General features: G+C 40.6%; 1 protein-coding gene across 2 annotated transcripts in view; it reads right to left on the reverse strand.

Annotated features, from left to right (window-relative positions):
* Positions 1-25,319, reverse strand: part of ANK2 (ankyrin 2) — a 561,730-nt gene that overhangs the window by 495,926 nt on the left and 40,485 nt on the right. Inside the window, exon 1 of one of the 2 annotated variants that reach the window (XM_039542469.1) lies at positions 19,122-19,175. The exons of the other annotated variant lie outside the window; for it this stretch is intronic. The gene's annotated coding sequence lies outside the window, so the exon portion shown is untranslated. Of the gene's footprint in view, positions 1-19,121; positions 19,176-25,319 lie in introns of those variants that run through there. 2 annotated transcript variants of the gene reach the window in all.

The raw sequence follows: 25,319 nt of genomic DNA on the forward strand, positions 1-25,319 counted from the left end.
TACTTACAGGATGGGAGACACTATCTTGGGAAGCAGTGACTCTGAAAAAGACTTGGGAGTAGTAGTGTCTAATCAGCTGAACCTGTGCTCCCAGTGTGATGCTGTGGCCAAATGGGCTAATTTGATTCTGGGATGCATAAACAGAGGACTCTTGAGTAGGGGTAGAGAGGCTATTTTATCACTTTATTTGGTACTGGTACCACTGCTGCTGGAATCCTGCATCAAGTTCCGGTGTCCACAATTCAAGAAAGATGTTAAAATTGGACAGTGTTCAGAGAAGAGCCATGAGAATGATTAAGGATTAGAAAACATGCCTTACAGAGATAAACTAAACAGATTGAGCTCCTTGAGTATAACAAAAAGAAGGTGGGGTGACTTGATTACAGTGTATAAGTACCTATGTGGGGAACAAATATTTGACAATAGTTTCTTCACCCTATCAGAGAAAGGTATAACACAATCCAATGGCTGGAAGCTGATACTAGACAAATTCAGGCTGGAGATAAGGCATACATTTTTAACAGTGAGGGCAATTAACCATTGGAGTAATTTACCAAGAGTTGCGGTAGATTCTCCATCACTTGATTTTTAAATCAAGACTGGATATTATTCCTAAAGATATGCTCTGGGAATTATTTTGGAGAAGCTGTATGGCCTATTACAACCGGAAGTCAGACCAGATGATCTCTATGGTCTCTTCTGTCGCCGGAATAATGAATCATCACTTGAAGACTTTAAATCAAAGTTGCAGGTCTTTCTAAAATATATGCTTTGGCTCAAATACGTGATGGGCTTGATGCAGAGTTTACTGAGTAAGGTTTATTAACTGACAAGATATCACATTAGATCATCATGATCCATTTTTGGCCTTAAAACCTGAATCTCAATGACTTCTACAGCAAATGTGTTCTCATTCTACACACATAAAAAGATGCCTTTAAGAAATGCCAGCCCTATGACCTTGCTCTGCACTTGAAAATAAGCTGGATTCTATTTTGCTCTATTGTTTGCTCTTGCATCTGCATCAGAGTCTGTAGCCAATTTTTTCCTTAGTTTCACGTTGCACCATTGTCTTAAAATTTTACCCTCTGTTATACGTTGGCAATCTCATTTTCTTCACAGTTTGGTTCTGCAGCAGTTGGAAATTGTTTAACCATTCAGTTGAGAATGGAAGAGCTAGAATAGAATCCAACTCTCTCTCCCCAAGCTGCATTGTCTCCTGCTGGGCTAACAGCATCAAACCTATTACAGTATTATTTATTATTTGTATATCCTAGCGTCAAACAGTACCTCATTGTTCTATGCAGGGTACAAACACGGGGGGAAAAGACAGCGCCTGTACCAAAGAGCTTACCAGCTAAGTAATACAGTAACATTTACCTGAAATACAGACTGGGAGAAGATCTGTTGAGTTAGACGGTGCCATTTTTCAACAGTCACTTTAGTCCAGTGGTCCCCACTGTGGTGCCCGTGGGCACCATGGCACCCACCAGGGCATTTATGTGCACCCACCTAGTGCCCAGCAGGGGAGAGAAGCCGTGGCACCACGCCTGCTGGGGACAGAGAACTCCGGGGCTGCAGGCTGCGGGCGCCAGTGTTCTCTGTCCTCCCGGCTCCTCTCCGGCTTCTCTCTGCACTGCCCAGAACTGGTGCCAAAAAAACCCAAAACAAAACAAAAAAACCCCAAACCACTCCGACTCTGCAGAATGGACGGAATGCTGCCCCGTAGCATGTGCTGCCCCAGGCACGTGCTTGCTCCACTGGTGCCTGGAGCTGGCCCTGTATGTGAGTACCGGGTAATTGCTGGCGCCCACCACACTCTTCTGAAAACATGAATGTGCTACTGGCCACAAAAAGGTTGGGGACCACTGCTTTAGTCAAAGGAAATACAACTACAAAGCAACCCCTATAAACATTCTGATAAGCAAATACAGTCTTGAATTTACAGTGGTGAGCTTATATTGACTTTGGTAAAGTTGCACTCAGGGCCATGATGATTCTCCCTCATATACTAGGAAACTTCCTAACAAGTAATAAGATGAGCATAAAAGCCTGAGACAATCCCATGAAATTACAGCTAAGAATTAGTCCCATTGAAATGTTTTCCTAAAATTAGTGCCAAAAACGGGCTGAGTTAAGTAAAACCAACATTTACTAATGTAATGTGAAGAACCTTGAATTTGCCAATAGAGCATATAAAACATTTAAGAGTTCATTCCTTGCATACAACTCCAATGGCCTAAATCAGGGGTAGGCAACCTACGGCATGCATGCCAAAGGTTGCACACAAGCTGATTTTCAGTAGCACTCATACTGCCTGCATTCTGGCCACCGGTCCAGGGGGCTCTGCATTTTAATTTAATTTTAAATGAAGCTTCTTAAACATTTTATTTACTATACATACAACAATAGTTTAGTAATATATTATAGACCTAGAGAAAGAGACTTTCTAAAAACATTAAAATGTATTACTGGCATGCAAAACCTCAAATTAGAGTGAATAAATGAAGACTCGGCACACCACTTCTGAAAGGTTGCTGACCCCTGGCCTAAATTTTCAAAAGGGTCCAATAATTTGGGGTATCCTGTTAGACATAAAGAGACTAATTTTCAGAGGTGCTGAGTACTCAGACCCCTAGTGAAGTCAACTGGAGCTCTGGGTACTCAGTACCTCTGAAAATTAAGTCCTGGGGACAGGAGACCCAGAAATCAAGGCACCCAAAATTTGCAGACATTTCTGAAAATGGAGGCAAATAAAAGTTTAATACATAAAATCAAAGGGAGACTAGAAACCTAAATGTCTTTAGTAAGTCATAGAGTGACCACTGTGGCAGTGCTGCATTAGTGACATTCATATTCATCACTCTGATGTTTCAATATATATAAGGTCTGATTTGTTAATTATTTATCATTGGCCAAATGGGAGGGGCCTAGATTGTGTAACACAGAGAATGTGCCTGAATAGCAGGTTATTTGGCACACATAACAGCCAATTTCTAGCATTGCTGTATGAAGGGCTGCCTGCAGTGCACTAATGAATGAGAGTTCAGCACTGTGTGAGATGTTTCGACATTCTTTCCAACTTTGCTCAAGGAATTTCTGATTTGTTTATTTCTGCCAATTATGGGCCTGATCTCACAAAAAGCAGCCTCTAGAAATGTGCTGAGTGCCCTCAGCTCCTATTGAAGTCAGTGAGAATTGACTGACTTGTTTAGAACCCCTTAGTTGGCACTCAGCATCTCTCAGGATTGGACCATACGTACATTAAAACTTTAATAAAGTTATATAAAAATGGCCAACATTTTCCAACTTGAGTGCCCAAGTTAAACACAGGAATACTAGTGGCACCTTAGAGACTAACAAATTTATTTTAGCATGAGCTTTCGTGAGCTAAACAAGTTAAACACCTACATCCAGGCTAGAGTTAGAGGAGCTGGTGGGTGTTCTGTACATCTGAAAGTTAGACCACTTATTTAGGTACCTAAACATGAACTTAAGTCCTTAACATAAGCAAGTAGGTTTGAAAAAATTGGCATACATTTTACACACCAGGAAATCCAATTTAAGTGCACTCAGTCAGTACAGAACACAGTTAAATACCTGAGATTTTTAAAACAATATCTCTTTGAAGGAGAGTTGTACAATTCAGTCTCTGAACCACAAACACCAATTTTTAGGGTTCAACCTCAGGTCCCCTGAAGCTTTGCCTGGCACACACTTGCACACATTCATAATTCTGGGGCCAATTGGGGTCTATTTTGGCACCAGACATACCTTAGAGCAGGCTCAGGGATGTCACTGGAGTTACTCCTGATTTACATCTGTGTAAATGAAGGGAGAATAAAGCCCTAGGAGAAATGGCAAAACTGCTTCATAACTGCTGAAAGACCCATTTATCCAAAAATACATCTGGTCTGAACATCCAGGAAGCCACCTAAAAATTAACTTTTACAACTGACTTGCACAATGTGGAAACCAGATGTATTTCTTCCTGGGTTAGATCTTAACTGCTTAAAGCCAAATGTTTTATATACATCCAGGACGCATACACCTGCTGTGCTTCTGAATGTACAGTACCAGGTGGTTCTTTGATCTGAGTCGCATGACGACAGCATAATAGATAAACCCAAAGGATCAGCAGTATAGGACTGAGAACTTGAGCTAATCACCCCTTAAATTAACAGAGCTCTTTCCATTGACTTTGTTGGGATCTGGAATAACTCTTAATCTTTTACCATCGTTTAGTAAACTTACTGCTCTCTATAAATATACAAAATCCCCAGCAGATTTCATGGTCATATTGTTTTATTTAAGAATTGCCTAGTTATAAGTATCAAAGTGCTCTACACAGTGTTTTTACATCATTCACTAGGTTATGTTAATCATGCTATTTATTTAGATGCCTCCAGAGTAATATTCCAGTCTCATTTCTTATTTAAATAAGCTAATATGATATCACTAGAACAGTAGCAATTTTATGCCCAAAAGTTACAATTCTATGTTGATATTTGAAAGGGAACTTTAAAAAATGTAGTGTAGAGGGGTTTGCATGTTCTATAGATAAGCATCAGCGTCATTTTAATATAAAAGTGCAGAAAATTTAAAGAGTTACCAAGTACAGTGTGAAATGGTCCCTAGAATGAGTATAACCAGTGTATAGAAGTAAATTATGCAACACTAAAATACTCAATTTGAACTGGTCAAGCATCTGGGTTTATAGTTTGGCATATTACTTATACTGGAGATTCACTATTTGACATATTCTAAATAGACGTTTAGATGCCAGCTTCCGAGGATTCCCTTTTCAATTAGATAAAAATATCTAAGGTTCTTAACCCAATGATTATCAATCTTTGTGCTTTAAAAAAAATTGCTTTTTCCAAAGAGACAATGGAGCAAAGAAGTCCATGATAAATCCCTATTCTGTTGTTCTGTGCAAACAACAATGTGAATTACATTGAGAGATACTCTTACTCATAATGTGTAATACCCGGCAAGAAGCCTCTGACACCAATGGAGCTTAGCATGGAGTAAGGTACTACTCATTGTTAGTATCAGAATCTGACCTGCTGTGAAGAAAAACAAAGAAAATGATGACTGAAAGCTGAACCTCTTCCCCATGCTTTACTCCACCACTAAAAATGTATGATTTAGCATCACAATAATTTTACAATGCACATCTTTAAACATAATAAAGGACATGTTCCCTCCCCCAAACACCTTACAAGCCAACATGAAACATGAAATGAGACAGTAGGAAAGTGGTTGGGTTAGTAAGAGTGGAAGTAACATCAATAAGATAATGTGATAACTAAGTGAGTGCTACTGCACAGCATGGAGAAATTTTTATTTTGCTTGTATTAGTGGAATAAAATACATAAGAGCTGCATTGGCTAATTTCTTGTAGGTTTCACAGAAGAAATGGGTTTAGAAAAAGAATTTCAAAGAGTAGAGACCAGCTCAGGAAGGGTATCCCAAGCACAAGGGGCAACGTGGAAGAAAACCTAGAAGGCAGCGGTGCAGGAAGCAGACAGAGATCTAGGATGGCATTATTGGTGGAGCAAAGAAGGCAGGAGGGAGAATATGAAAAGAAACAAGCTCAGAAAAGTAGCCTAGGAAGGGGAAGAGTTGGCAAAATTTTATCTTTAACCACAATGGGCCAATTCTGATCTTATTTCTAGTGATATGTCAGGATTATCTCCACTCAAGTCCATATAGTTTTACCAAACTGGTGTGAGAAGAGAATTGGGACTTGATTTATAAGCAAGACTGGGAACACTCCACACTTGCTTGTGTAAATATTTTAACTTCCATTTTTATCTAGAAGAGAAACATTTATTTCATGCTTTAAAAATGTTTGGATTCAATATGCAGAATAAATTTAAGATACACCTTCTCACCCTAGCATTAGCACTACACACAAAATCTAATTGTATGTACACATTTAGTTTCAAAATAGATTCTTTTCTAAAACTTGAAAGAGAGAGATTTTGTTGGTGTGCCTCAAAAACGTGTTCACAATTTTAGCTTATATATGTTTGACAACTTGAAAATAACTGGGACTCTGGAGTACAGCTGCTTTTGTTAATGTTCCAGAAACTAAAGCTCTAATCTGTACTGGCAAGGAAAACTATACAAATAATCAAATCCCGCCTTCACTCAGAGAGAGTAACACAAATGATTGTTCAGGTCTCTTCTCAGACCGTTCTTTTATATTCCTCAATTAAATCTCAAGAAAATAATTACAATGGACTCTCACAATAATATTGTCTACTGAAGATAAACACACTAATGCACTTTGTCTTTTATGCGGGGGGGTGGGGGCGGAGAGAGAGAAACCTCATGGGGATTTTCAAAAGCGCTGAGCACTGGCCTAATTCTGATCCCATGAGTTTTACTATTGACTCTAATAAGCACAGAGGCCAATGCTGAGTGCTTTTGGAAATCTCATCCACAATGTGTTGAGGCTACATGCATTTGTGTTTTCCTCTAAGCCTAGGGATCTATGCTTTTGTAACCTGAGAGCCTCATTACTAAAACGTACAAGAGCAGATCAGTCTGCAGCAAGCTTATGGAGCTCTATCAAAGTAGTATGAAAATCCATACCTTTGTATGTATCATTATTTTCCTTCTAGTAAACTATACTGCACATATTGCATGTATCTCACAGCATATACATTAATACTGAAGTATTTGTCATGTAAACCATGTTATTATGTGAAAAGTCAACATGTACCTCAGTCATCGCACCAAATATCTGAGATAACAGTTATTTCCTATTGCAGGTACATGGAATAACTACAGTATCACAGATGTAATGTGCGGGGTTGACTTTTTAATAGTAACCACAGTACATAAAACAAAAAGTGCTATCATAATTGTGTGTCTCCGTGCTTTTATCAGGTAGTTCCCCATTTTCCATGGACTGGTGTATGTCAGACAGTGACATTATTTTTAAACTTCAGTTAATTCTCAAGCTATTTTTATGTTAAATGAAAAGGATTTTCCCATCCCCCCATCTCTGGAAAAAAAACTCTACCCCACACATTACTGTTTTTTTAAAAATGTTAAAAAGAAAGGGGGCGGGAATCTGGCTATTAAAAAAAACAGGCTACAAGAAGACTGGAGTTTGAAAGTTGGTATGCCCATAAATCTCAATGATTTTCTTTTAAGATAAATACGATGGGCTGAAAACTGAACTGAATGTTCAAAAAATAAAAAAAGTTTAAAAAGAACAAACACTGAAAAGAAAAAACTTGTTCTAAAATGCCACCACAAGACAAACATTGGTCAAAGAAACAGTTGTGAAGGAAATGTTGCCTTTTATATGTAAACTCTTTCTCTGCGTAGGTTCTCATATTGGCATCCATCACAATAATATCCAAGTCCCTTTTATCCAGGGTTTCTCAAACAGGGGTCACCGCTTGTGTAGGGAAAGCCCCTGGCTGGCCGGGCCGGTGCGTTTACCTGCCCCATCCACAGGTCTGGCCGACTGCGGTTCCCACTGGTCATGGATCTCTGCTCCGGGCCAATGGGAGCTGCTGGAAGTGGTGGCCAGTAAGTCCCTCGGCCTGTGCCACTTCCAGCAGCTCCCATTGGCCCAGAGCAGGGGACCTGCAGATGGAGCAGGTAAACACACCAGCCCAGCCCACCAGGGGCTTTCCCTACACAAGCGGCGACCCCTGTTTGAGAAACCCTGCTTTTACCTTTTAGCATGCTACTAATTTGGGCTCCAAACCTGCAAATGAGCCCTTTTTGGGGCTCCTTGTGGGTGCAGGCATGCCCATACAGAGTCAGTTTCAGGCTTGGGGCCTTACTGAGCACCTTATTCAGGGCCTAATCTTACAAAATGCTGTGCCTTCCTAGCTTCCATTGCCACAAGAAATTCTCAATTCCTTGAAGAACTGGACCTAAACTAAAGTCTCCTCTCCCCCAGCTCCTTAAAATGAACGCAGCACTCCATTTAAAACATATATCACCAACTCTAAATCTCTTAGCTTCCCTGGCAGGGGAATGAGGGGGAAATGTTGCAGTCATTAGGGAGGGAAATATTTCAACTGATTTTAAAAACAAAGGCAAAAGAGGGTCTTGCAGCTAAGGGAGAGAGTAAGGAGTCAGGAGATTACTATTCTAGCCCCACCTGTTCACAAACATCCCATGTTGTCTTTGGTAAATCACAAAAGGACACCTTTGAATGCCCTTACTCATGCTGGGTAGTGTGGTGTTCAATGGTCACTCAGTGTTTAAAGTACTTCCAAGAGCTCTGCTTTATTCAGTATCCATTTCCAACTAGCAGTGCATAGCAAAAACAGCTGCACAGCACTCCCACCCAGACTGTCTGGGAAGCTCAACCCTCAAAGGCACAGTCCCCAATATCACAGGCAGTACCTTACTGAGCAAATCGCCCTATGTAAGCAAATGGGACAATTTGTGGAGTAAGGCGCTCCTTGTTGTCAGTAAAGGTACCAGAATCAGGGCCTCCATCTCTGTCTCAACTCCCAAAGCTATATATACAAAATATTTTATTTCTTTAATATTTTACAGCACCTATCCCAAGCTCTAGACTATCTTACAGCATTAAAAGGTACAATGCAAAAAAGTACAAATCATGATATATTGTAATAGTCTGCCCTGATTCATACACAATATATTTACCTGAAAAATATAAAACCATCATGGCACAGAAAGAGTCACCCTCTAACCACTCCATATCCATCAAACTACTGCCTCAGAAAAGCTAGAGAGAAGAGATGACTTTGCAGTATGCCCTAAACATTAACATATGCAGATTTTCTTACACCAAGGAGACAGGTACAGTCAAGAGTAGAAAACTTCCAAGTGCGAACCCTGTTTTCTATTCAGGGGCTCCAAAATCTATATTGCAACCTATACACCTAGTGGAGAGATGATGGCCTGGCTTACATTACAAAGTTAGGCTGATACAAGTTACCTTGCATCAACTTATTTGTGCATGTATATACACTCAAATGTGTCTCCCACCGATGTAAGCGCCCTGTTATCGCAATGCAGTGCAAGTGCAGAACCTGCATGACCTACATCGACCTTGAAAGTCCTCCAGCAGCTGTCCCACAATCCCCAATAGTGGAACTCGCCTGCCCAAGGGTCATCGAGACTGGAAATCATCCCTCCCTTTAAAACCACCACATATTTTTGAAATGCCTTTTCCTGATTTCCCAGCTTGGTGAGCACACCTTGCACAACAATGGACAGTTGCTACCACTCAACCAACCATTCCTGCTCAATGAACTAGACATACTCCTGACAGAAGTAGATAGGAGATATTCGATCTCCTGAGCCTGTGGGGGAAAGAGGTTGTGCAGGCACAGCTACAAACCAGGTGGACACCTATGAAAAGGTTGCATAGGGGAATGCAGTCAAAGTGGTATGGCAGAGATCAGCAGCAGTGCTGTGTGAAAGCGAAGGACCTGCTGCAGGCATATCGCAAAGCCAGGGAGGTGAACAGTCAGTCAATCTGGTGTTGAGCTGCAGAACTACCATTTTTACAACAAACTGCATGCCACACTTGGTGGAGATTCCACCAGCACTCCGCAGACCACCATGGATAGCTCAGCGAAGCCTGAAAGAGAGCCCCCTGTTGTGAACAGCAAGGAGGAAGAGAGATATGCAACAATGGGGTGGGGAGAGGTCCAGCTATGCCATAAACCAGAATCTGTACGAGACTTCACCACACTCTAGTCAGTCCCAACAGCCAAGTACGGATGAGCCCGATCCAAGGGAAGGAACCTTGGGTAAGTGTGTGCTGGCATTCTCCCTTAATTTGTTTAAATGTGAAGATGGTGCACGGCCCAACCCCAACTTAGCAGGACATAGGTGTCTACTTGTCACTGTTTTGCTCATATGCAAAAAGGTAGAGTTCTCTGCTTTTCAACCCCATGTACGGTTAGGCAGTGAAGAGGGCGGGGAGACGTGGAACAATCTGTTTGTACATAGAGAGATCCCCTGCATCCTCCTGAGGGATCTCAATGAAAGTTTCATGGAAGTACTCTGCAATCTTCTCCTGAAGGTTTCTAGGGATGGTTGCCTTATTTCTCCCTTCCCAGAAGGACACTTTCCTATGCCATTCTCTGATGTGTTTGGCATGTGTGATATTCACAAACTTACAACAAGCACCACACATATCCTAATAACCCCCAAAACTTCAGAGCGAGGTAGAGCACAGTTCACAGCATCGCATTACCGTGGCTGACAGTTAAAGTGGTCTTTCAAATCCTACCTCAGCGGCATAGCTTTGAGCTGAGTTCTTGTAGTGACTCTTGTATCTGGCCGTTCAAACTAATCAGACAGCTGCTCTATCTCTGCCCCGGCAGCAACATTTCCCCTTTTGCATCACAGATTATGCAGGACATAACAGCTCTAACCATTGGGATATTTTTGTCTCTGAAATCTAATCTAATGAGTAAACACCGCCAGTTTCCCTTTCAACTGATAAAAGCAGATCAACTGCCTTTCTGCACCTTTTATTTTTAAATTAAAATAAAAACACTGCTTCTTTTCTATTTTTTCCATCAAAAACATGAAAAGATTCCTGAAAAAAAATGAACAAAAAAATCCCATTTCTTTCAAAAAATTGTAAAAACTAAAGTCTAATTTTTGTCTAGCCCTACAGATGCTTGAGATCTCTGGCCTGTGCTTCCAGATGGAGGAACTATGAAAAAACACAGGAAGACAGGCAGACAAGAATTTTCAATTTCTGCTTTCATAGCTACAGGTGAAAATGGGCAGTGTGGGGGAGGAGGGAATAGGAGAGAACAAAAAATGCCGCAGCAAAAGTGAAGGCAGATGCTCCATTGAAGTCCTATGGCCAGGTTTAATAACTAGACTCACATACTGTACAATCAGTATTTAAAAATGTTAGGCTATAAATTTCTCATCACAAAATTTACCAGTATTTTCTCAAATACCTAAGTAGAAAATTGACATCAATCTGTACAGTCATAACAAACTTTATTCCAAAAGATAAAATAATCTTCATATTTCCAGTGATTTTCTATGCTTGCATAGTGTGCAATATATTGAAGAGAGAGTACAGTTCCGTAGAAGGCTCGAAAGATCCCACATATCCCCCTTTAGCACACTGTTGCATTCATTTGAATTGAATCATACTTCAATAGCATATGACAGCCACTCAAAAAAAATACCCCAAAACAGTAGTGGTATTCATTTCACCTGCTATTCAAAATGCCCAGCACGTGTTAACATTAACTCAAGCCGAGAGAAAACATCTCTGCAGAGTAACCAAGCACTTGGTTGCGTTTCTGACCATCATTACAAAAATGGGAATACAACACAACAGAATCATTTTCGTAGAAGCGGCGTATATTTTGTGGCTTCAAAAAACAGCCTCCTTTGTTCCCATCCACAGTTCTGACTCAGGCAAAGCTCTCGTTGCTTTCAGGCCTACTGGTCAGCTATAATCTTAAGGGGGAGTAATATAAGCCATGTACACTCCATTAACAACAATTAGCATAACTGGATGAATAGTATTAAATATGCGATAGCAAAGGCTACGCTGGATGAGATATTTATTATTTGTAAGTTGTGCCGAGGAGCCCCAGTTACCAGGCCAACACCTCACTGTGATAGGTGCTGTACAAAACATAGAACAAAAAGACAATCCATGCTCCAAAGAGCTTACAATCCAAGTATTAAAAAAGACAGACAGTACAAGGAAACAACGTTAGTCAGCATGATAGGCAGCAGTCTCAGCACACTAGCAGCCTAACTTTTGTCAATTTTTTTGTAGATATCACAGAAAGGAGAGTTTTAAGGAGGATTTTGAAGGAGGATAATGTGTTAATTTTGAAACTATTTACATGGTTCTCCTCTCAAATGACAGGCAGCATTGGAAAAAGAATGAAGGTGCTTGTTGGAAAATTTAACAATGAGAGATGATAGGCAGAGTAGGGATAGGCCGTGGAAAGCCTTGAACGTGAAGAACAAGTAGCTTATGTCCGATGCAATACAGAAGGGGGAGGCAGGAGAGGGATGCAAAAAGAGGAATGACATGGTCAAAGTGATGGGCTAGGAACATTCTGAAATGATATGAACAGCGTAAGATTGCATTTGTCAAGGGTGAAGCTAATAGGGAAATGGGGATGGGAGGATGATCATCTCCCCACCCTCAGTGGCCTTCAGTTGCATGCATAGCACCTTTTCAAATATATTATGCAATTGACAAAAGGAGGTGCATGACACAAATGTTCACACGGATATGGAGAATGAGCCTGCCTTGTGCTCACTCAGCAGTGGTGGCTCCTGTTCCATAGGGCTGTGCACAGCTCCCAGATCCAGGTGTTGCACCAGGGTGCACAGAGTCACGTGGCTCTGAACCACCTGTGCACCATATTGCAACACCACTCACTCAGATTTGACCCAACAACCCCTCTATCCCGATGGAGGGGCAGCCAAGCCAAACCTGAATGGCACTGCAACTGCATATGCCAGGTCGCAACATCCAGAGTGGGGAGCTGGGCCCATCCTTGTGGGACAAGAGTCACTGCTGCTGGCTGAGTGCAAGCCAACCTCACTCTCCAGCTGCCGCACCTCACCCTGGGTGGGGCCTCCCCTCCACGCTGGGCCAGGATTAGGGTTGTGGTGCCAGGGTAGAGTGCAGCAGGCATGGTAACGTGAAATCAGCAAGCCAACAGGTATAATTGCAGGCAGCATTATCAATGACCCATCGCCGCCTCCTCCATTGCAAATCTTGGCTCCACCACTGAGCCAGAGAGAAGAATGTTACAGTAATCAAGATTTGAGATTATAACACCCTGGACATGAGATTTAATTGTGGGGATAGCTAGGAAGATTTAGACATAGCCTTGATGTGGGAACCTAGACAGAGGTCCGAGTTAAAGATGACATCCAGATTATCACCCCAAGTGACAGGCAGAATGGCGGTGTTGTCCACAGTGATGGAGGAAGGAGATAGTGAAGAGGGCTTGGGGTAGGCGGGGAGGGGGGATTAAAAACTCTGTTTTAGTCATGGTGAGCTTGAGTTGATGACTGCACATCTATGTCAGAGAGACAGGACAAAATTTTATAGTTTGGACAGAAGAAAACACATCAACATAGACACGAAAGCTGAGTTTGTGTTTTGATAAGATTAACCTAGAGATGTGGTGTAGAGGGAGAAAAGGACCAAGGACAGAGCCCTGTGGAAGCCCCCACAAAAAGCTGGAACAGGAATGAGGAGGATCCTCAGAAGGACACACTGAAGGAGCAATTAAAGAGGCAGAAAGAGAACTAAGAGAGGACAGAGTCACAGAAGCCAAGGGAGGGAAAGATTTCAAGGAGAGCGCAGTTGACTGTGTCAAAGGCAGCTTTCAGATGATGAGGATGGAGTACTGCAGTTTGCTTCAGACTTGTCAATAGAATAGAAGACATGTTTATTTCTTTTTGTAAATCCCTATGTGGGTGGGCAAGCATATAAAGGATATGAGACTTCATAGGAAATATCATTTTTATTACCATCATAATTATTTCTGGAGGTTTTACTACTAACGAGTGGCCATTTTGTCTTTTACAGAGTGTATCACATTCAGTGTACCCTTTAAGAAACTGATATCTGGCTGCATAATTTCTAAATAATATTTTTCTAATTGCCTGAACGTTTTGAAAAAATACAATTAAGAGTACAGGCAAAAATAGAATGTAATGAGAGCCTGATTTGCCATTGTTCTGCATCATGTGTAGTTATTTTCATGAGTGCCAGGTGAGAATAAAAGACTATCATTCTGATTTGGTAGCACTTTATACCCATTTGGTTCTTGCATAAATAAATACAAGAAATGCAGGGTAACAGAGACTGGGGCCTAAAGTCTATCACTTTGCAAACATACATTATGAATGCTCACAGTATTCAACATCCAATTAAAAGTAAATTTATGGGAGTGTGCAAAGTAATTTTAAATATATATCAATATTTATGTGTATGTTTTCTAACATCTTTCTAGAAACTGAACTATGTTCTCCCCAATGAAGTTCAACACATATATTTATAATAAATCAACTATTTTACTCACATAATAGAACCTAGAGATGTTGCTGTATGAAGAATTGCTATAGATTTGAAAGCAGATGTTGCAGCACTGATAGAATACAGACCTGCTCTGCTTTGATTTCCTGAAAGCTGTAGCATTAGCACCATGGTGATGTTACTACTGTATCACATTAATGCAGACATCCATATTTCAAGAACCAAGTCTTTAAAAATAAAAGAAAAAAAAACCTTCTTGAAGAGTTCGTTTTAAAAGGTATGTCTAATTGCTGTGCATTACAAGCATATCCATGTCTACTTTTATTTAAATGCAGAGTACTGTTTTCAAGAAAGATTTTAGTTTTTGTTAAATTTTTAACGAAGTATTGATTATCTCATTAAAGTAGTTCTAGGAAAACAGAGCCATGTATTTACATGTAGCTTCTGAGCAGACAGATATCACTTCAATTTCTTACACTGTAATAACTTCAATACTGATTGTACTTAGCAGCCTAAACATGACACTAAATTCCAGATTATTATTTGTTCTAGTTCATGATCAACTGATATGTACCAATGGCCCTAACTACTTGAGTAGTCCCATTCAAGTGGAACCACTGGCATTCAGGGGCCAATCCTGCAAACATGAATGCACCTGAACAATATTGGATTATTAATGTGAGCAGTCCCATTGTAAGTATTTGCTGAACGCTCAAGACCATACTTTTTAAAATGTCTGTTGTTCCTTGATATGGTTAAGGAACAAATAAAATTCAATCTCAGCCATGACAACAAATATTCAATATCATGTTCAGTAACTGGAATTCTGCATCAACATAAGTTAGGCAATCAGTTTAATACAACAGGTAGTTTCAGGGGCTATGCTAAGTAATTGGCCCAAATCAATATTTAAGAATTATTGACAGATATTGGACATAACACATTACCAGTAAAATATATCTAAAACCAACCTCGAAATATTAATTTCATATTCTTTTACAGTACCTATTTGGTCCCCATTAACATAGTCTCTGAAAACTACAGTTTTTCATATATTTATCTTCACCAAAACCCTGTGAGGTTGGGAAGTACTATTACCCTCATTTTAGAGAGAGACAGAGTGTGTCTACATTGCAAAAAGGCGTGTTCTTAACTTGTATTAGCTAATCTGCATTGGCTATTTTGGGTTAAAATAGTAGTGAAGGCATGGCAACAAACTCAGGTTAGTAGCTCAAGTTCAACCCCATGCTCCCCCATAGGCAAGGCATTATAGGCACTTACAGGGATCAGTTTCCCCCTTCTGCCTAGGGGTGCCAGGTGTCCAGTTTTCAACCAGAACGCCTGGTCAAAAAGGGACTCTGTCAGCTCCTGTCAGCACCGCTGACCGTTAGAAATCCAGTCGACTGCACAGCAGGGCTAAGGCAGGCTCCCTGCCTGCCGTGGTCCTGCCACTGCTTCTGGGAGCTGCGCATGTCCCCACTACAGCTCCTAGGCATAGGAGCAGCCAGGGAGCTACATGCACTGCCCCACCTCAAATGCCAGCTCCACAGCTCCCATTGGTCGGGAGCCACGACCAATGGGAGCTGAGGGGGTGGCACTTGCAGACGGGGCAGTGTGCAGAGCTTCCTGGCCGCGCCTCAGGCAGAGGAGGGGGATTGAATGCAGGTCTCTCACATCCCAGGCGAGATAAGGTTATAAGGGAGGCACCCACTTCCTCCTCCTCCATTCAGTTCAACTCAAACCAGTTTAAAAAAAAAAAAAAAACCCATACAATTTTTGAATGGCCAGCAAACCAAAAAAAATCATTATTCGCTCTGTCCTACTCCCGAGTCCCAGGCTACCACTTTAACCACAGGATCATCCTTCCACTCCCATACTCCACTCAGATAACTTATTGACAGAAACAGTAGCATCTGGCTCTCATGTGAGCTGATTCGTACACCAGGGCAATCTATATCTTTAGTCTCCTCCAGACATTTAGATGGATGGAATGTGTGCCCAGTGTGTTACAACAACCCTGAAATGTTTTTGGCTCTGACTGGGAACACATTAGCATTAACTTAAATCTGCTGCTTTGTTTACTACATGAGATATCGGCTTGTGTTTTATGACTAAATGGTATCAGTGAAAGAGACCCAAACATTGTACACAGCAATATACAGTATGTGACAAAAGCTATCCACTGTAGACAAAACTAAGCAGGCATTAATTGACATTTATGCTTCAAAAGCAGCATATTATAAATCATGTATTTGTTTTCAAAACCACGAAAGAGTCATTATGCACAACATCAATGACCTTAAAAAAAATTCAGAAAACTTAAGAAACTGGGTCCAGACCTGCTGATAAAGAAATCGATTAACCTACTTCTGGGCTCACACTGGTGTGACTATTGATTTCAGTGGAGATACTCCTGAGAGAACTGATGAAGAAAACAGAATCAGGGCCAATGGAAGTTTTGGGACTCACTTTCAACTGGACCAAGTGCTGGGGTGGGGCTGGGGATGAGGAGTTTGGGGTACAGGAGGGTGCTCTGGGCTGGGATCGAGGGGTTCGGAGGGCGGGAAGGGGATCAGGGCTGGGGAAAGAGGTCTTGGCGTGGGAGGGGGTCACGGATGCAGGCTCTGGGCAGTGCTTACCTCAAGTATGGCAATATATTTATTTGAATAAATCACTCTTAAGAGAGAGAGACATGAAGTAGTTAAAGCAAGAGGCTTTTATTTATTTATTCAGAGCTATAAGTCTGGTAGTCCTAGAACAGCTCTTTAATTATACTTAGAAAACTCAAGCACTGTTCACAAGTGATAATTTATTGTACTATATCAATGTAGCTTAATGCCTAGATTGAAAAGACAGGTCAAGGATTGTACACAGTCGGCATAATTACCTACAGTTTGCTAGGGTAAGCTGATTGCTGCAGACTAATAAAATAATCCAGCAATACCATAAGCAAGATTTATTACAAAACCACGCCCCATGAACTATTTTAGCCACCAACAATAAGGATGAAAAACAAGAAGATAGGTGATTTTTATCTCTATTTGAAATGTAATTGAAAGCAAATTCCCGAAGCCTTTTGAGGAGCCAAAGTCCAGATTCAACAATTATAACAGATGGACATTAGGAGCCTGATCCAAAGCCAACTGAAGTCAAAGGGAGTCTTTCCATTTATCTTAATAGGCTTTTGATCAGGCCCTCTGTTACCATCACTGAGCAGACTAATACCAGGTTATCTTTTGAAATCACATTACATTTACTACTGCGCACTGCAATTCTGTTCACTCGTCTGAATAGTTAAGAAAATATGGGGATAAAGGGAAGTAAACATGACTGAACGTAAATGATTAAAAAAATGCAACACAAAAGCCACCTGAACACAGCAAAAGAAATGTAGTTTAGCAAAGAGCTTTTTTAAATATTTGTTTTTCTGCATACATACGATACTGTATCAACCTGCTCTTTCAACATGTGCTAACAGTAAACGTGGATCATCCCATGAAAACACTACAATAGAACATGACTGTAGTGTAAACATCATCTAAGCAGCCGTTATTTGTAACCAAAGGGGTATCCAAGTATCAAGGCCTCCTCCGTACCTCAGCTATAAAGATCAAACACATGCATCTGCCCTAGGAAAACAAAATCAGAAACAGCTAACATATCTTTTTGCCCAGTCTCCCATAATAAAATTACTTGTAATAATTTGAGCTTAATATATACTTTGGTGAGGTTTTTTCCTCTGAAATATTTTCCCCCACAGAATAAGCAACTAAAAACATGCCAGATACCTTAGCACAACTGAGACTGTTTTAGGGGACATAAATAAGTAATATTGGTGATTTCCTTTTTCCTGTGAAAAGCATGAAACCAGAGCCAAAGCAAGGTAAAGACAATCCAAATTTGTAAACACCCAAGGACCCTATTCAATACTCCTTACTCATACTTCACTCAGATGAAATTCAACACCTGTGATTCTCTGACTAATAATTTCTAACAAAAAGGTTACCTTAATTCAATAGCTCACTACTAAAAAAGGTCAGTTACTAACTGATCTTCATTATCTTGATAAGAAAGTGGAATCAGGGTGGAGTCACCTCACTTCACAATAGTCTATTATTCTGCACTGCTTGAAAAAAAAATCTTATGGAGAGCAGCTTCTTTCTACCCCAAAACACCTGTTTATATGGGGAGGAAGAAATAAAACTCCCTAATAACCTGTAGAAAATAATCCTTTGGGTTGGGGGCCTTTTCGAAATCATGCAGGATTTTATTAATAAATCTCTCAGTGTGCCTTCTCAAAAGCTCATTCCTATTATTCTTTTATAAATACTTCAGTAGAAAGGCGGTTGCAGCTTGGAGCAGAACTCACTTTCAAACCATTGCCTTCAAATAAAAATAGGAATTTACTTTCTGATGCCCCCAAACAATAGGGGAAATCTTTTATTTTAGATATCTTTTCCCAGAAGGCAGATTTCCTGTTCTCTTTGAAGAACACTGGTTACAGTCCTCCTACCCTTCTCTGCAGCTCTGCATTTCAATAGTTTTCACACAATATAACAAACTCTAGGGTTTCTACTGACAACCCTACAACTGTTCTGGACAGAGGAAGGGTCTGGGCAACACATACACGTACATTTTTCTTTGTCAGTAACACATTTTAGAGACTCTTACCCCCCATCCCCAAAACTCTTCCAACAAGAAAACTACCATTCATTTCACCACAACCTCTAAGACACAAATCCAAATATCCTATCACTGTTTCTTGCAAGAGACAACACTGCTTTTTTGCAAGGAAACCTCCAAAGGGAAGAGAATCATTAAGTCTACTCAAGACTAGTTTAGAAATCTGAACTAAATCAACAGCAGTCATAATTCTGCATCCAACTACAACAGCAAGTGCAGAGCAAAGCAGCCATGAGCCTGTGGTACATGGATGTTACAAAGATCAGTGATAAGGATGAGGATCTGCATCAATTCCTGCAGTTTGCAAATCCACTGGTAACACACAGCACTTCCCTGCTGCAAGTCACGGAAGGAATTCAGCTAAGGAGCCTCAACCCCCTACAGCGTCCCGGTCGCAGAACGATACAATACAGCCACTCACAACCAACACCAGGCTCTTGCCCGCTCTGCGCTGTGACCCCCTCCCTGCACAGGGGACAAGTCAGCGAGCCTCCAAGCTTTCCTGCAAACTGATGTCTCTTCTAGCTCGAACAGACTTTCCGATTACAGCCTCCCTATTGTAATCCATGTGTTTGCTGCTAGCCAGTGCCTGCAGCCCACACAGCACCACATGATCACTATGACAACATTAGAGCCTACCAGTAGAGTTGCCAACCTCCAGGATTGCCCTGGAGTCTCCAGGAATTAAAGATTATATCATGTGATGAAAACTCCAGGAATACATCCAACCCCTACCTCCTGAATGCTCCAAGCCATCCGCCCACAAGAACTTGCTCTCCTCAGTTGCATTTAGCTTCCTGAGCATCACAGCTGGTAGGTAACAGGGGCTCTGAATGAGTTTCTTCCAGAGATTGCTGCTTCCCCCTTGGGAGGCTAATAAACAGCATGACGCTCTGGTTCCTTTAATACAGTGGTTCTTAACCTTTACTGCAGCCTGCACCCCTTTGATTCTCAAAATATGTTCACACCCCTTATCAAAAATCACTGAAGTAGGTCAGTTCTTTAAACCTAGATATATTTTTTGTTTGTATATTAATCATTAAAAAAAATGTATAATGTTAATAAATACATAGGTTGGATGAAACAAAGTAGTTGTACTTACATGCCTGTGCTTAATTTGTGTTTTCAGTGATTTATCTTTTTAAAAAATCTGGCATGTCTCTCACCCCCAGAAAGGGCATCTCACCCCCCCAGGGGGTGCGTGCACCCCAGGTTAAGAACCACTGCTTTAAGGACAGGAATTTACCACTCTAGCAGGAGCCCAGGGGACCAACAGCAGTGGCAGGGAATGTGTGAAGCCCTTCACCCTCACAGCACTGGACCTGGACCCAATAGTTGGCAATTCCCAAATGTAGCACTACCACTCCCCCCAGCCACATGAGCTGAGGGAGGAAGTTCTTGAGGCTGAAGCCTCCTCAGGGAGCATAGTTTTTCAGGACATGTGACAACCATCACTCTACTTGCATGTTACTCCCCTTCCCTTTGCCAGCCTTCTCTGTGTAAAATGTAAGCTCCTTGGGACAAGGACCGCCTTTTACTGTCAAACACTTAGCATTCTGGATGCCAGTGTCATACAAATAATCACCACCACAATGTGTACAGGAGCACCTGGAGCTTCTCTTTCCTGATTGACGTGTAAAGTAGACACAAGGTGATGATTTCAGGAATGTACATGTAGTTTCATATGCAAACAACCTCCAACCCAAAATCACCACCATCACCATCCTTAAAGAAAAACAGAAACAAAATTACAGTGGGAATGGTTTTTGCTGCAAAAAGGAGTCTCTGGAGGAAAGCAGCTGCTTCAGAATCATGAGGGAAACTGCTAGTCTAAATGGCCAGCTGAGAAGTGGAGTTGCACTGGCATAAAAATGGTGTAAAATTGGAGTAACAAAGTGGTGAATCAGGTCCATTACATATAAACTTGCTTCTGGTGGGCACTATAGGAGGAGACTAGGTTTTTTTGAATGAGACTTGAATAAAGAGAGTGGTGGCTTGACAACATGGCCTGGGGAGGGGACAGAATGGAAAAATCCACAGCAACAACAGTGCAAGGAAATAAACAGAAGGGTCAAAGCTGGTATAGCTGATGAACAAAATATGTGACTAGATCAGGGGTCGGCAACCTTTCAGAAGTGGTGTGCCGAGTTTTCATTTATTCACTCTCATTTCAGGTTGTGTGTGCCAGTAATACATTTTAACGTTTTTAGAAGGTCTCTTTCTATAAGTGTATAATATATAACTAAACTATTGTTGTACGTAAAGTAAATAAGGGTTTTTAAAATGATTAAAAAGCTTCATTTAAAATTAAATTAAAATGTGGAACCCCTGGACAGGTGGCCAAGACCTGGGCAATGCGAGTGCCACTGAAAACCAGCTTGTGTGCCACCTTCAGCACCTGTGCCATAGGTTGCCTATCCCTGGACTAGATTATGCTTCTTAGACCGCATTGCCTTGCCAGATCTCCTTGGGCCTATTTGATTTCTTTCAGGTACAAGATGTAAAGTTGACTTGAGATTTACTGAACAATAACATCAAGGATTTTTCCACACACAGAGTAGTAAGCTCTAAGATTTGAATGGTGTCCCAGCATAGTCTCAGAGTATGGTTTGCTTGCTGGGGTCCATCTGTGATCGGACACTCTTGCCGTATGACAAGAGAGGATGTGTGCACAACACAGTCTGGCAAACAGTAAAAGAGATTAATTTGATGGCTGTGGCCATGGAAACCGTACACAAGAATATCATAGTAATCAAGGCACCTCAGGTAAATTGAAAGTTCTTTTTCTGTTGACTTTTTTTGTCCTAAATTAAATGCGTAAACCCTAATGAAAAAGCAGGAGAGTGTTTGGTATTTCATTACTATGGATGGAGCAATATGTAAAAGACAAAAACAAATAAACCCACACACTTTAAAAAGGAAAGCTGGGTTCTGTTACCCTTAAAATCATCCTTCTAAAAGACCAATGGGAGTTTTGCCATTGATTTCAGAAGGAGCTGGTTCAGAATCTTTGAGTAATATGTTCCAGATGATCTTATTGATCCAAGCTTTAGCATGTGCGTGGACGGATTAGGATAGCATTAATTCCAAGCAGAAAATACAAATTAAGAATAACATCGTATGAACAGCAAAAATATGTACAAGGTGAAGACTTGCTACTTTTTGAAATACAAATTCAGCCTTCTAAGGTAGGCACTGGATTGCATGGTGAAATTCAAATACTGCAGGCTGGCCAAACTACAAAATATTATTGAAGTAGATATTCTGAAGTAAATCTGGATAGCATTTCTGATGAGATTCCCCTACAAAATCATTGATACTATTAAAAAGTACCTTTGGAACTATTTATAAAATATATATGTTAAAATGTAATATTGTAAAATGTATATTTTTAAAATATATATGCACTGAAAATACATACTGTAATTTGCCTAGATTATCACAAAGTATAGTAGATACTTAAGAATAAACTAGTTTAAACCCTCCTTTCATTTTTTTAGCATAGGAAGTTCAGATGCCCTCTGCAGTCTACAAGGAAGGTTAATCTTATAAAGAGGCTTTGAATGGAGTTCTTTCAATGTTGGTAACTCTTTGCAATGGAAATTTTGTAATGCCTTGCTGCAAGTTTGCATTCCTCCAATAAGCTTTAGTGAGAATTGAGTTTATAAAGGATTAGAGGACCAAGTTTAATACAGGCAGAAACTAATTTGAGTGTCTGGGTGGATTATTTGGAGACCACATTCTGGGCAAGTTCTGTCTTGGGGCCTTATTCAAAGTAAGTGTGTCTTTCCATTGATTTCTATAGGTGTTGAGGCCAGGACCTTAAATCCACATGTGGTACACCTACTGAAATCAGTGGCTTTCTCAGGTAGACCTACTACGCTATTCAACCCATCATAGTATATGTGCAGATAGCTTCTTTCCTCTCTCATTTCTCAGAAATAAGGGAACACCAAAGCAGAAACCAAAGCAAACCACTGTAGGATATTGGCTAAAGAATAACAACTTGTAAATAAAAAAATTAAAGTCAGCAAAGCATAGACAGTATTCTTTATAGATGCCTAGGAAAACAGCGCTGTGTTGTGGTTCAGAGAAAATGCCAATAGCACGTCTACGTAATAATAGACACATCAGTGCAGCATGAGCATTAGAGTAGTAATATTGTCGTCATTATAGTGTTCTTCATTGTAACAGCATCTAAAAGTGAAATGAACTTGATGTTTTCTTTAAGTGCAAATGTACAAAGAAGACCAGAAAAGCATTTCTACATAGAGGACCCAATCCTATTGTCCTTGCACGGTGCATACTGGGCCCTTAATTGTTATAACCATACTGAATTTGGAGGTTTTAGTGGGGAAGTATTACCCTGAAAATTGAGAAACTGACAGAAGATGGGCTATAACAACATATTATTAGAAGGAAAAGGACAATAATTAGTATGCAGAAATATATTGAAGGATATAAGGAGATTATAGTGTGACACTGCACATCAGCTCATGCTTTCAATCGCCAGTCAAGAGGTATTTGGATCTAGGGGGTTTTCATTCTGACACAGCTTTAATGATCATTCAAAATATCAACCCAATTAAATAAAAAACAACAAAAAAAATAAATAGTTATGGCTGCTGGAGCTTGTGCAGAGTTGTTGTACAGACCTCTTCTTGAATGAAACCTTGAGGGTCTGTGGGAGTAGATAGATAAGTGAACATGGTTTGCACACAACTTAACAACATGACTGATATTGCCCATCATGGATTTAAAATCACTTAGTCTGACTTCAGAATATATGATAGACTCCAGTACTGTTTATGCAGCCTGCGAAAGCATGAGTATTTGGGATCTTGCTATGCAAAACATGCACAAGAAGGAAAAGTTAAAGTAAGGAAACCTATATAATGTCTATAATGGAGCCTCTTTTTTGGTTTCTCCCCATTCCTGCTCCCATTTTTTCTGATGCATCTAAAAATCACTTTTTCCATTCATTGTGAATGAAATCAATAATGCTTTTAGCTATATAGAGTAAAAACAAAGTTGATCCTGATCCAACTTCCTTGCACAGCCAAAGTTCCCACTGAGTTCAGTGAGTGCCAAAGGAATGCTGGATCATGCTCAAAATGGCAATATTATAATCCAATAGTACCACACTGGAGTTAGGTGTAGGTGGTGATATTGTAACAGTTCCCAAGGAATCTGCAGGTTGGCAAAGCGTATTTTATGTGAAAGTGTTGGGCAAGCTGCTATTTTCTCTTTTTTTGCTTACAAAGAGAAAGCAAGCCATTATGCTTATCTTATTATTAGAGTGGTTCCACCAGACTTGGTTCAGAGATAGTTGCAGACTCATCATTAGATTAATCCAGTTTGTCTATGGGTGTGTAGTTTCACTGAAATTATTGGAGCTACACAAGTATGAAACTAAAGTAATGTTGCAGTGAGTTGGGTCCTATGTATTTTCAAAAATCATACAGTAAGATTCAGGTGAGCATCAGGGATGAAAAATCAGAATTTTATCCAAACATAACTGGTTTCAAAGAGGATATTTGTATTTGCTGAACTTGGAATAGTTTTTCATTGTTAAGTCTGTTTAAAGATTTCTTAATGAGTGAAAAAGGCAAAAAAAAAAAAAGGGAAAAATCAATATTAGGAATCGACAGAAGAGAGACAATCTGCTTCTTCAGATGAGAATAGTACTATGGGGATTTTGCCATCAAACTAGAGATTTGTTTTTCTAAGCAGCAAACAAAACCTCAGGCCAGAATGCTTTTTCCCACAATAACACCTGCTGAGGGAGCTCAAGGAGAGGACAACTCTACCAGAGTCCCTCATGGAGTGACTCCCATATTGTTACATAAGGGAAGATTTGTTCCTACTCTGCAGAATGAGCCACAGCAGCACGCCAAACATTAATTTGGCCCTGTGCCTCCATAACGGCTCTGTGCCCTTGATGGCCCTCATGCCTCTATCCCTTAGAGCGTGTTACCAATGGAAACAAATTCCTCTAGCAGAGACTTCTCCTGTGCATAGCTGCCTCCAAGGTCCCTCTTAAAGGGGTATTCCAATCCATGGAAGTGGACTCCTTGCGAAAGATAATAGATTCCCAGACTGCATTATGTTCCGGAAGAAGCTTCCATGGGATTGGAAGGAGAAGGATATGTCTGTCCATTCATTCAATGTGTGCCAATCCATCCTGACGCACCTAATAAAGGGCTACCGACTCCCCCAAACCAAGCCTGCACCCTTTCTTCCCCCCAATAGATACAAACCCATACACAAGGTCTTGGGAAGGAGGGAGGAAATGGTGCAACCAAGTTGAACCTCTTCCTTTCTACATGGGATTCTAGGTTAAGGCTCACAGGACAAGCATCTGGACCACTATAAAGAGTGAGAGTTACCAAGCAATGTCTTTGCTGGTTAAAGTGATAACTAAATGATCACTAAGTGATCCAGTATTTCTGAACAGTATCGTTGCCACATGTCTCTTTTTACAAAATTGATTAAAGAATGTAACCTTCTTTTCAGCACAGACAGAATGAAGTTCTCTGGTATTTGTTAATTTCCGGCACTATGTGTTTTTTTAAATTACAGTTCTGTGCAGCTCTACTTTGTATTTTGGACATAATTA

This window comes from Mauremys reevesii, linkage group 5, assembly GCF_016161935.1.
Source record: "Mauremys reevesii isolate NIE-2019 linkage group 5, ASM1616193v1, whole genome shotgun sequence".
NCBI lineage: Eukaryota > Metazoa > Chordata > Testudines > Geoemydidae > Mauremys > Mauremys reevesii.